This window comes from Mirounga angustirostris, unplaced genomic scaffold (assembly GCF_029215605.1).
Source record: "Mirounga angustirostris isolate CCGP_5_RB_7025 unplaced genomic scaffold, mMirAng1.0.hap1 SCAF_5, whole genome shotgun sequence".
In the NCBI taxonomy this organism is placed as follows: domain Eukaryota; kingdom Metazoa; phylum Chordata; class Mammalia; order Carnivora; family Phocidae; genus Mirounga; species Mirounga angustirostris.
Window position 1 is genome coordinate 126,835,783 of NW_026991713.1, and position 12,167 is coordinate 126,847,949.

The window sequence follows — 12,167 nt, forward strand, 5'->3', positions numbered from 1 at the left end:
TCAGTCCAGGTTCATCGTCTGAATTTCAAAGACCTTGTGATCATGCCTGGAACAGCCAAAGGATATAATTAGGGCAATGCTCATATAAAATTATTAGGTAAACTGGTTCTTATAATCAAGCAGGTCCATGTTCAGAACTGACATGTTTATTTTTTTTTTTAAAGTCGATTTTGTATGGGTTTGTTTCCTATTAGAGTTAAATGAAAACTTATGGAAATTAAATATTTCTCTCCAATGTTAAAGTAACAGGAACAGGAAATGAATTTGATGATAAACTCAAAATGGAAAGTATCTGCGCAGTTTCACTGTCTCGGCTGAAAGAGAATATAAAAATCGAAAATTCGTATCATTCATCTGATGAAAAGTACATTTGTTTTCAGTGGTTTTCAATTTGGCTCTATAAAGTGGCATTTTGCGACCCAGGCAAGGAATATCTTTGCTAAAATTTCAATTTCCTTCTTAATATACTGTTACCAAAGAGTACGTTGAATACCTGCACAGATTCCTAGATAAAATGCAAAAAGGAAAAGTTTCACAATTTTTTTCCTTTGTGTACACTCACTCTCTCTCTCTCTCTCTTTCCAAATGCTTAGAATTACAGAGACGATTTCCTAGAATATTAAAGAGAATGGTTAGGTTAGTGGCTGGACAAGACAGTATGGGGAGGCGGGCGCGTGCCCCCTCCATCAAGATGGTGCCATCGAGGCAGGACAGACTCAGACACGAGGGCAGGAGGGGCCCACATCGGACAGTTGGAAGGGTCATCAGATGTACCTGCACACGGGTGCACTTAGCCTCAGGAGCTGCAAGTGGGCAGGGTGGCCATCTGATTGATGTCTGCCCTGGGACGGTGTGAGTAAAAGGGCACGTAAATGAGGACTGTCTTGGATGAACTGGAACATTCGCCCTCTAAATTAGCAACGTTTCACGTGGTGGTGTAACCAGGTTGCAGGTGTGGGGAGCAGAGCTCTGTCTTCCTCAGGAGAGCCAGGAGGGGCCAGGTCGGCCTCGGGAACTGGGCAGGAAGGAAAGCAGGAGAGTTGCCCTTGTCTAGAATGATCACTGTGCCTACAAGTAGGGCCAGTGAGCATGGCTGGGAGCTGGAGGAACCTGGTGGGAAGGAGCCAGCATAGTAAGAAAATAAATGCTTTAAAACAAATATACATCGCAACTACATTCACAGATGTAGATGTTTTCTACCCCTTTCCCTGAGAATCACGGTTAAACCCTCTAAATTGCTAGTCATACATTTCACTAATTAGAAGGAAACCAGAAGTTTCAATTAATCATATCCCATTGTTCACATTGCCCGAGTATGTTTACTCTTGTAAAAGATCCGTGCACCCTGCATGAGCCCCAATTAGACTTCCCTTTTGAATAAACAAGAATCAAAGAATGTGCATGTTGTCCCAGGCCAGCGAAGAAGAAATACGCCTGCTGAATGTTGCACATCTCTGCCTGAACAGCACAGGCCAGAGTGAATCGGCTGTAAGGTAGAAAGTCACCCTCAGGGCACCTGGGTGGCTCAGTCGGTGAGGCGTCTGACTCTTGATCTCAGCTCAGGTCTTGATCTCAGGGTCGTGAGTTCAAGCCCCACGTTGGGCTCCATGCTGGCGTGGAGCCTGCTTAAAAACAAAACAAAAAAACCCAGCCTGTGTGCCATCGATCTTAGTGCTCCCAGTTCTCTGGGCTGGCCAGGAAAGCATGAGTGTGCCCCTGAGCACGTGAGTGTGAGGCCAGGCTGCCAGGAAGCATCCTACTCCCTTGAGTGATGGAACTGGAGGCGTGGAGGGCTCTGTGGGGGGAAGTCACGGGAGGATGGGAGCCATCCTCTGGCAGGGTCCACGGAGAGTGTGGCCACCCTCGTCCCCTTCACCCCAGGCCAGGCGGGAGGATCCGTCCAGCAAGTGTCAGAGCAGCAAAAGCTGATGGGAGCTCAGTGGGCAAGGGCTGCAGCTGCCAGGTGGGCCCGACTCACGGGGACCTGGCTAGTGTCAGGGGCTCCGCAGAAATCAAGAACCAGAGCCCCCAAGGGACTAGCCAAGGAGACAGAAACAAAGGGGTGGCCGTGACTCAGGGCCCAGTCAGTTGTGGCCTGACAACCCCTGGGGCCAACAGATGTTGGCTGATGGCCTTGTGGGTCATCTGAACTTTCCTCCTTTTCCTGGTAGGAGGGAGGAGGACAATTGCCACCATGAAGTTGTGCCTGCAGCTGAGCCCCGCCTAGGTTGGTAGTCGCGCGTCAGAGAGCACTTAGCCTTGCGATAGGCACCTCTGGCCCTTACTCTGGGCGCTGCCAGACTCACATACAATCTTTTATTTCTTTAAAAAGATTTTATTTATTTATTTATTTGAGAGCGAGAAAGCAAGCACTAGCGGTGGGAGGGGGCGGAGGCAGAGGGAGAAGCAGGCTCCCCGCTGAGCAGGGAGCCTGATGTGGGACTCCATCCCAAAACCCCGGAATTGTGACCTGAGCCGAAGGCAGACGCTTCACTGACTGAGCCACCCAGGCGCCCCCAACATATAGAATCTTTTAATAGCCGTGTGTTCAAATTGTGTGTGTGTACTATGATGTGCGGTGTGTGTGGGTGAGGGATTTATGCAGGTGCAACACTGTGCCTCCTATAATAAAAAGAAGTCGAAGTTCCATCTTTTATTACAGCCCATGGTGTACCTTGTGGATTTGCCTATTTCCTAATGCACATCAAACAAGACTAACATTTGGAAAGGGCTCGTGAGCTGTAAAATACTGAACAAGTGTACGATCCCCCCCAGCAGTATCAGATTCCTTATAGTAGACTAGATGACTTTAAGGTCATCGATGGCCAGCAAGGCCTTTCGTACTAACTGCTGTTGATGACATTTTGTAGGATCTGGATGGGGCTGGAGACGAGGTCTATAAAAGCAGAAGGAAGGCAGGAGGGGCGCCTGGGTGGCTCAGTTGGTTAAGCGACTGCCTTCGGCTCAGGTCATGATCCTGGAGTCCCGGGATCGAGTCCCGCATCGGGCTCCCTGCTCGGCAGGGAGTCTGCTTCTCCCTCTGACCCTCCTCCCTCTCATGCTCTCTGTCTCTCATTCTCTCTCTCGCAAATAAATAAAATCTTAAAAAAAAAAAAAAAAACAAGGAAGACAGGAAATTGGAAGGTTCTCTAAGCTTCTCTCACACCATCAGGTTATATTCTTCAATAAAGTGCCTAAATCCACCAGGCACAACTCTGGGCCCCAGGATATTTAATATCGTTGGCTAATCTGCAGTTTTGCGGCGTTAGTACTTGCTTCCCCTGTTTTAATTTCACTTTTTAACTTTTTATTTTGAAATAATTAAACTCAACAAGAGTTGGCAAAAAGAGCAGAGTTCCCCGCAGACCCTCCACCCAGCTTCCCCAATTGTTATAGTTTACAAAGTGTGTGACGTTTTTCAAAACTGAGAGATTAGCATGGGAACTAGTAAACTCTGATACTATTGGTACTAAACTACAGACTTCATTTGAGTTTTACTGGTGTCTCCACGAATGCCCTTTTTTTTTCTGTTCCAAGATCCGATTGCATTTAGCCCCCTCTTATTTTTAATAACTAATACAAAGAGACATCAGTGGTCATCTGTAGATGGTCTGAATGCTGGTGGTCCCTGCAAACAATGACATTTTGGCAGCCTTTAAAACATTCTGAAGCAAAGTGAGAGCTGGTATAAATTTGATCTTAAAATAATTATGTTTTGCGAGAGTCGCGGTTCTCAGCCTTGACCGCACATTGGCGTCACCAAGACATTTTATAAAATACCAGTGCCTGGGACCTACCCCCCGAATTCCGACTTATTTGGTCTGGCTGTGGCCTGAACATCCAGATCTTTCAAAGCTCCCCGACAGATCGTAATGAGTAGCCAAGTTTGAAAAGCCCTGTTCTAGAGGGAGAGGGGAAAGTTGGAGGGAATTTCTTCGGCATCCTCCCTAAGATCCAAGAAGGGAAGCTGAGTTCACTCAAACTTTGAGTATTTGGGGCCAGACATGACCAATTATGTCATGAGACACACCGGGGACCTGCGCAGTTACGGACTCTCTCCATTTCGGGGAGAGTCAGGAAACCTAATGTTTTGAGAACTAGCTCAGATTTAGTGTTTCCATGAGCACATACGGTATAACTGAAATTTTTCACTTACCCATCATTGGCTCCCATCATTGAAGGAAAGTTATTTGTACATTTTATTTTTGAGATATTTCCATGGACTATTTGGTTTTAACACCCAAGTTTTGTTTTGTTTTGTTTCGAGAGCCCATGGTTCTGGCTGCATAATTTAAATCAGTAAAGCCCTGTTTGTAGTTATCTGATCTATTCTCCATCATCATTTTGTTTCCTCTGTTTGGGTTTCTTTTTTTTTTTTTAAGATTTTATTTATTTATTCGACAGAGAGCGCACATGCACACGTGCACAAGCCGGGGGAACAGTGGAGGGAGAGGGAGAAGCAGGCTCCCCGCCGAGCAGGGAGCCCGATGTGGGGCTCGATCCCAGGACCCCGGGACCATGACCTGAGCTGAAGGCAGACGCTTAACCGACTGAGCCACCCAGGCACCCCTGTTTCGGTTTCTTTTTAAAGGAAAATGCTTTATTGAGGTATAATTGATACCAAAGAACCATGCATATTTCATGTGTGCAATTCTATGAGTTTGGACATATGCAAACACCCTTCATAGCCAGGTGTATAATTTTTTGGTTAAGTTTTTAACTGTTGACAGAGGATCCCATCATCAAAAGCTCTAAATAACTTTTATCCTAAGGGTGCCTGGCTGGCTCAGTAGGTAGAGCCTGTGACTCTTGATCTCAGGTTCGAGAATTCAAACCCCACGTTGGGTGTAGGGCCTACTTATAAAAGTAATAATAGGGGTGCCTGGGTGGCTCAGTCAGTTAAGCATCCGACTCTTGGTTTTGGCTCAGGTTGTGATCCCAGAGTCCTGAGATCAAGCCCCCTGTCAGGCTCCGTGCTCAGGGTGGAGTCTGCTTAAGAGTTTCTCTCCCTCTGCCCCTCCTCCCTGCACGCACGTGTGTGCTCTCTCTCTCAAATAAATAAATAAATCTTTAAAATAATAATAATAATAAAAATTGGGGCACCTGGGTGGCGCAGTCGGTTGAGCATCTGCCTCTTGGTTTCAGCTCAGGTCGTGATCTCATAGTCGTGGGATCGAGCTCCATGTCAGGCTCTGTGCTCAGCGTGGAGTCTGCTTGAGATTCTTTCTCCCTCTCCCTCTGCCCCTCCCGCTCATGCTCTCTCTCTATCTAAAATAAATAATCTCTAAAAATAATAATAATAATAATAAATTTTTAAAATAACTTTTAGTCTATTTAACAGAATTAGCCAAACACACCGCAAGTTGAAGTAATGATTTTCATAGTGTATTTAGATTTTAATTTGAATCTCCTATTAAAAATGTGAAGAATTGTGTGTCAGATGCTGTAAATGAGTATTCATGTAATGAAAGCCTTGAAGTAGTATTCAGAAAGCTGAGGGAGAAAGAAACTTGTTTAGCCATCATTGCATATTTTAAAAGCCAGGTACAGCTAGAGTGTATTTTCACATGCCAATTAAGAAAATGACTAGTTCTTAACCTCTTATTTAATCACAGAACCCTTTGAAATTTGTTAACAGGTTACGTTCCATCACCTCCACCAGAATTTTCACACATAATAATTTATGCTCAAATTTTAGAGGGTTCACAGACACCGTGAAGCCGGAATCCTAGCATAAGAACCAATTAAGGATTTTTTTTTTTTAACAACATGCTATGTTTCCATTGATTGCATCATTGATTGGTACTATTTGCAGTCTGATTTATCCAAATAACTTAAGTCCCGAGCGCCTCGTACTGGAAATGCACCCGTAGTCCAGTGCCGGGACAGTGGGGAGAACCCTCTGAGTCCTTGCTCCCCTCCAGGAGAAGCATGACGAGCAATGGCGGAGGCATCTGAGAAGGGTTTAGGTGGTGAACATTCCCAGTCTCAAGCTTATCTACAATTTGAAAATAATGTAGAAAAGCAGTTTTCCCCTTGCAGGAGAAACAACAGGAAGATACGGCGCTGGGAAAGTAATTTTAGAAATAGGTTTGGGATTTCCATTCATGAAATGCTCTGTACCAGGAGACTGGGGAGGAAAATCGATGCCAAGACCTCCGTGCCTGAGTCGTAACTGTTGCTCCTAGGAACATGACATTCAGCGCTCAGTGCTACCCCAGAGACAGCCCGTGTAGACATCCAGATGTCTGGCAAACCACAGTACCTTCTATTTAGTGACCAGAGAAGGGGTCTAGGACTCTTCCTGTGTGCAGCTGAGATAAATAAAAAAGAATGCGGCCATCTGAGGAGGCCAGAGGGATCCATGTCTTCTGACCTTTTCATTCCCAGTGTGAGCGAGATGGTGGAGCTCAGATCCTGGAGCTGGTGAGCAGTGAATTTTCCCCAAGTATGGAGACCGTTTAGGGCAGGAGCCGTGTCTCTACGTGGATGGCTGTCATCACCCTGGCAGCATTGATCAATGGAGCATATTTGAAGCTGATGTATTTGTTCTTTAGGCAAGGTTTATTTAGCATCCGCTGTTAAGCCCTGGAAATAGAGAAATGACTAGCTTTGACCCCCCGTAAGGCTTGTATTTTTAGTTCAGGAGGTAAATAATCAGATATATTGCAGGAGATGTTACAAAAGAAAATTCAGAACAGCCTTAAGAGAACATAGTGGAGCAAACAGTTCCTCCATAAATAAAAAATTAAAGCCATAAAGTCAGTGGGACCGAACAGCCATCTGTTTTCCTCGATACTCATCTTTGTCCGTCTGTCTGTCTCCCTCTCTGTCTCTCTCTCTCTCTTTCATACACGCTCTCTCACATAATTGAAGGCCACTATTTGAGAGTTTCTAGCTAATCACTCTCCCTGAGCTGTTCCCAATGTGCCCATGTATTTCTAACTAAGGACACGAACTAGCTAAACATTTTTCCCTTTGAAGAGCACTCTGCCCAACTCCCTGCCCCCCATCCAGTGACATCCGTAAGAATTTTCATGCTCTTGCTTTGGCTTTCTTTGGAAATTCATTCCATAGGAAATAACCTATCTACAATAAAAACCTCTAAAAGGTACAACTTTTTGTTCCCCCTTGGGGGTCCAAGAGGCGATCAGCTCAGACAGACTTATCACATACCTCCACCCTCCGGTAGCTCCCTATAAACAAAGCTCTCCTTAGGGCCATCTCTGTTGAAGGTGCCAACACTCAAAACAAAAATCTATTTGTATTATATGTAGAAGTTAAAAGCAATCTGTTAAATAAATGCATCCAATTTCTGTTGCCCAGAAGCAATTGCATATTTATTACTGGCCCCACAGTTTGACCTATCGCCACCATAAACCCAATGAGTGTTATCTTGCTCAGCTTTAAAGATAGTTATCAGTCAAGCAGTAGCACAGATACTCTGAGTGTCAGCTGGGGCATTTTTTTTATTTTTTGCTTTGTTATAGGTAAATGCACCGAGGTGAATTCTCAAATGAAAAATCAATGAGAATAATGAAAACTGAGCTATCAGGCATCTCTTAGTTAAACTGAATAGAGAGGATGCTCCTTTGACCTGTTCCTTTCCCATCCCACCCGAACGTAAAAAAAAAAAGTATTTGAGGAAGAGACTTGGTGCTGGGACCGTGGGGTGTGACGCAGGGAAGGAAGCATCCTGTGTGGTGAGGGACCCTTGACGCTGTTGGCTATAGCAGATGTGACTTAGAGCCACATACAAGGAGCAGACAATATTTTAACAAGCCCAAAGTACTGGAGTTCCCAGGGTACTGGAGTTTCCAGTTGACATTTCAGTCCATCTCTTAGCTTTTGCCCAGATATCAGGCAGTTCTCATAAGAGACCTTGGATGAGTCACTTGTCCCTTTGGTCTTTGCCTTTTTTTTTTTTTTAAGATTTTTTATTTATTTATTTGACAGAAAGATAGACAGCTTGAGAGGGAACACAAGCAGGGGGAGAGGGAGAGGGAGAAGCAGGCTCCCCGCCGAGCAGGGAGCCCGATGCGGGGCTCGATCCCAGGACCCTGGGACCATGACCTGAGCCGAAGGCAGACGCTTCTCGACTGAGCCACCCAGGTGTCCCCGGTCTTTGCCTTTGTGAGCAGCCTGCGGTGAAGAGATTTTTGCAGGCGTGCAAAACGGAGGGGGCCGCTTCCTTCCACCCGAGGGTCTCAGGACTCCGGGTGTGGGGAGTCCACCTGTCCATGGTTGTCAGAACCCTGCATGCGTGTGTGCGTCATGCCATCCCTCACAGCCCTCAGCTGGGGGTTGAGGAGTTCAAGCAGAGGAAGTGGAGAAAGGAAATTCATTTTTCCTCGGAGGCTAGCTATTTGGGGTGATTCTGGCCTCCTGGTTCTCTCTGCTTCCTGATCATGTTCTCACTGTCTAAATATTTCAGTGTTTGGTAAATGCTAAACCAATATATGGCTGCGAACAAAGGAATTTCCAGTTAAGTAAATTTATTATGAAACTGTCATTCTTTAAAAAAATTTTTTTTAATTTTTTAAAGATTTATCTATTTATTTGAGGGGGGGGCAGAGGGAGAGGGAGAGAGGGAAACTCAAGCAGACTCCACACTGAGCACAGCCCGACAGGGGGCTCGACCTCACGACCCTGAGATCATGACCCAAGCCAAAGCCAAGAGTCAGACACGTAACTGACTGCACCACTGAAGTGCCCATCTTTAAAAAAATTTTAATGTGGGGAATGAAATTCTCTAGAGAGGGAATCTGTTCCTCTTCTCTTCTGTTCACGTGGATGAAGAAGAGCAGTGAGCACCCCGAACAGAACAGAGTAGCATCCAAGGGACACATATGTCTGTGTCCCGTCATGCACAGTGTCCTCACCTGGAGGTTCTTCACCAAGTGAATCATGCCCCCCAAAGCTCAGGTCGAATCCCCAACAGTCCGTGTGGTCAGTAATGTTGGGCCATTGGACTGGGCTGTGGCTTTCTCTTGTGACAATCATAAAAAGGTTCTTCCCGCTAGACCCTTTATCACAAATTATCGTCAGGCAAGAGATTAAAATTTAAATCCGCATGGTCATTGGATGGATTGCTATTCGGAGTTTTCTCAGATTCTCTGTTTACTTGGCATCCATTAATTCCAAAGCCAGATGAACAGCTGAAGCTGTTTACATCTCCCCTGTGACCCAGAGCCCATCCTCTGAGCCACCTTCTCTATAGGGCTGCCCCGACCCTTAATCAGTTCAGGGCCAGGTACTGGACAGCTGGGGGCAGCCTACTTATGCCTCAGAGCCTGCCAGAGTCGTTAAAACCAGAGTCGTTAAAACTAGCCAACCCTATGCTGTTTCCCCTGCCTTGTCTTGTCTTTCCCATGGAAACCCCAGTAAAGGCTCTGACCTTTGCCTTCTCCTTATTCCTTCTCAGCCTCATAACCAACACTGGCACTTCCCCCATGGCCCTGTGTGGTGTGGTGCACCTCTCATCACCAGGGAAGCTCTGGATAACATTCAGCTTTTCTTTCAATAGCATTAACCTCTGTGTTGTCACTCAGTCACTTTCATAAATTGAGATGCAGGCATACATCTATTGCTTTTGGTGGCCAATCAATGAGCAAGTCCTTTTGAGCATCTAATACTTATCAGGCACTGTGAGGTTCGGGGATGACATTTTTTTTTTAAGTGTTGAAAACGTAACATCTTAGAGAGACGGGTCATATTCTTTAAATAACAAGTTGTACAAAATATGCTAAATGCTCTGTAGACGACACACACACAAGCCTGGAGAAGTTTGAAAGAAACCCCAGACGGAAACAATGAAGGATGACTTCTCTGAAAGACTGGAACTCAGCCTTGAACAATGGCTAGCGTTTGGATAATGAGGAGGAGAGACTATTCCAATTAGGAGAAACAGCATGATCAGAGGCACAGCATAGAGCATGCATGGGGCATGTTTGCAAGAGGCTGAGCCTAATTAGAGAGAAGGCTCTGGAAGATTTCGGACCTTCTCAGAGGCAGGAAGAGAGTGGCTGTCATTTATTATCCAATAATTAGGGCTAACATTTGTGTTAATACCTTCCGTTTGATCAAGCACACACTTCCACCTTATGAAGTAGGTCTCTGTTTTTTAGATGTAAAGGGTCTACTGGGGAGACAGAAAGCATATGCAGGGGACGTTCCATGGATGGTGGGCAGCATGGGAGCAGGTGTGCCTGGGGTGGGTGCCGTGAGGGTCCAGAGAGGTGCCCAGCCCAGGCTGCTGTGTGGCGTGAGAAGGTGGGTCAAGGAGCGCTTTCTGGAAGAGACACAAGAGAGCCTGGTCTTGAAGGATGGTTCAGCCTTCGCTCGGTGATGAAGGAGGAGAAGGGCATTCTAGGCAGAGAGAGCAACATGAGCTCAGGCACAGAGATCTGAAAAAGTATGACCCTGTGGGGCATTCTCGGCATTTCCAGTACAACCAGAGACCAAGTTGGTACCTTCTGCTTCCAGATCCCGTGTTCTAGTTGGACGGGAATTTACCCCACCTTTCTGGAAGAAAGTGATCCAGTCGTTTATTTAGAAAACCTTTTTTCCCATTATTTTTTATCCTTACTATGTTCAGAGAAGAATAACCAAACATGAAAGGTAAAGTTAGTAGAAAAAGAAATGTTTTTCTAGATGGAGATTCATTGAAGGAGGAAAAAGAGCCCGAGTTCCTCAGATGGACACTCTCCAGAAGCAGATCCAAATGCCATCTCTAGAGTCACATTGAAAGAGGTATTTTGTGCAAAAGGTGCAGCTTGAATGAGCCTCAAAGTGGAGATGAAAACCTCTAGCGTGTTTTCTGTCTTGCATTTGTTGGAGGCAAGCATGTGCTTGGAGGAGCAAACATTCTAATGCAGTGAGTCAGACACGTTTTGTCTCCCATTATCCACAGACCAATGCCAGCATTTCACACGTGCATATTCATTATGAACGTGTTTCATAGCATCAGGCCCCCAAGGAGGCTTCGTGTATCAGTTGTGTCTGTTCAACATGAGCCTCCTGAGTAAAGGTGATTATAGGGCTTGGCCCTCCGGGCTGCTGGACTGAGATTGGGTCAGGAGAGGAGAGGAAAAGGCAGACTCCTCTGCTCATACCTGTCCTGTGGTTTGCCTCACTCGGCAAAGACCATCTTCTCAACGTGGCCTCCCAGACCCTAGCAGCTGGTCCTCGCCCTCTCCAGCCTCATCCCTTTGTACTCACACCACATCAACATGCCAGACTTCTCCCTGCCTCAGGGCCTTTGCACATGCTGGCTGCACTGCTTAGAACATAGTTCCCCTTCTCTTTGCTAAGTTAACTCTTATTGTTCTTCAAATCTCAAACACCAGGCAGTACTTCTGGGCCCCAAACTCAGGTCCTTACATGTTCTCATTATACCGTAAGTGTTGTACCATAAGTGTTAGGTCCTGATACCATTCTGATTAGTAATTCTTTTTTTTAAAGATTTATTTATTTATTTATTTACTTGACAGAGAGAGACACAGGCAAGAGAGGGAACACAAGCAGGGGAAGTGGGAGAGGGAGAAGCAGGCCTACTGCTGAGCGGGGAGCCCTATGCGGGGCTCGATCCCAGGACCCCGGGATCATGACCTGAGCCGAAGGCAGACACTTAACCAACTGAGCCACCCAGGTGCCCCCTGATTAGTAATTTTGCCATTAATTGTGGGAATAGTGGTTGAGTGTCTATCTCCTTACAAGACTGTAAGCTCAGGGGAATCGGGATCGTGTTTATTTTGTACACTGCTGCATCTCCAGACCCTTTCTCAGAGAAGGCGATTAATTAATATTTACAGAAGGAAAGAAGAGAGGGAAGGAAGAAATGATAAGCCACTCCATTTGTATATCATCAAAGGTCTCTGTGGTTCACTGTTTAAAATAGCTTTGATGAGGTAAAATTGACATACAATAAACACTCGGTAAAGAGTACAGTTTGATGAGTTTTGATATGTGTCTACACCCATGAAACCATCACTACCATCAAGATAATGAACATATCCATCACTCCCAAAAGTTTCCTCTTGCCCCACTGAAAGCCCTCCCTCGCACCCACCCCCCAGACAACCACCAATGTGTCCTCTGTCAGGATAGATCAGTTTGCACCTTCTGGAGTTTCATAAAGATGAACTCCTACAGTCTGTACTCTTTTG

General features: G+C 45.7%; 1 protein-coding gene across 11 annotated transcripts in view; it reads left to right on the forward strand.

Moving 5' to 3' along the window:
* The window catches only part of FRMD4A (FERM domain containing 4A), a 332,058-nt gene that overhangs the window by 180,719 nt on the left and 139,172 nt on the right, over window positions 1-12,167 (forward strand). The window lies entirely within an intron of this gene.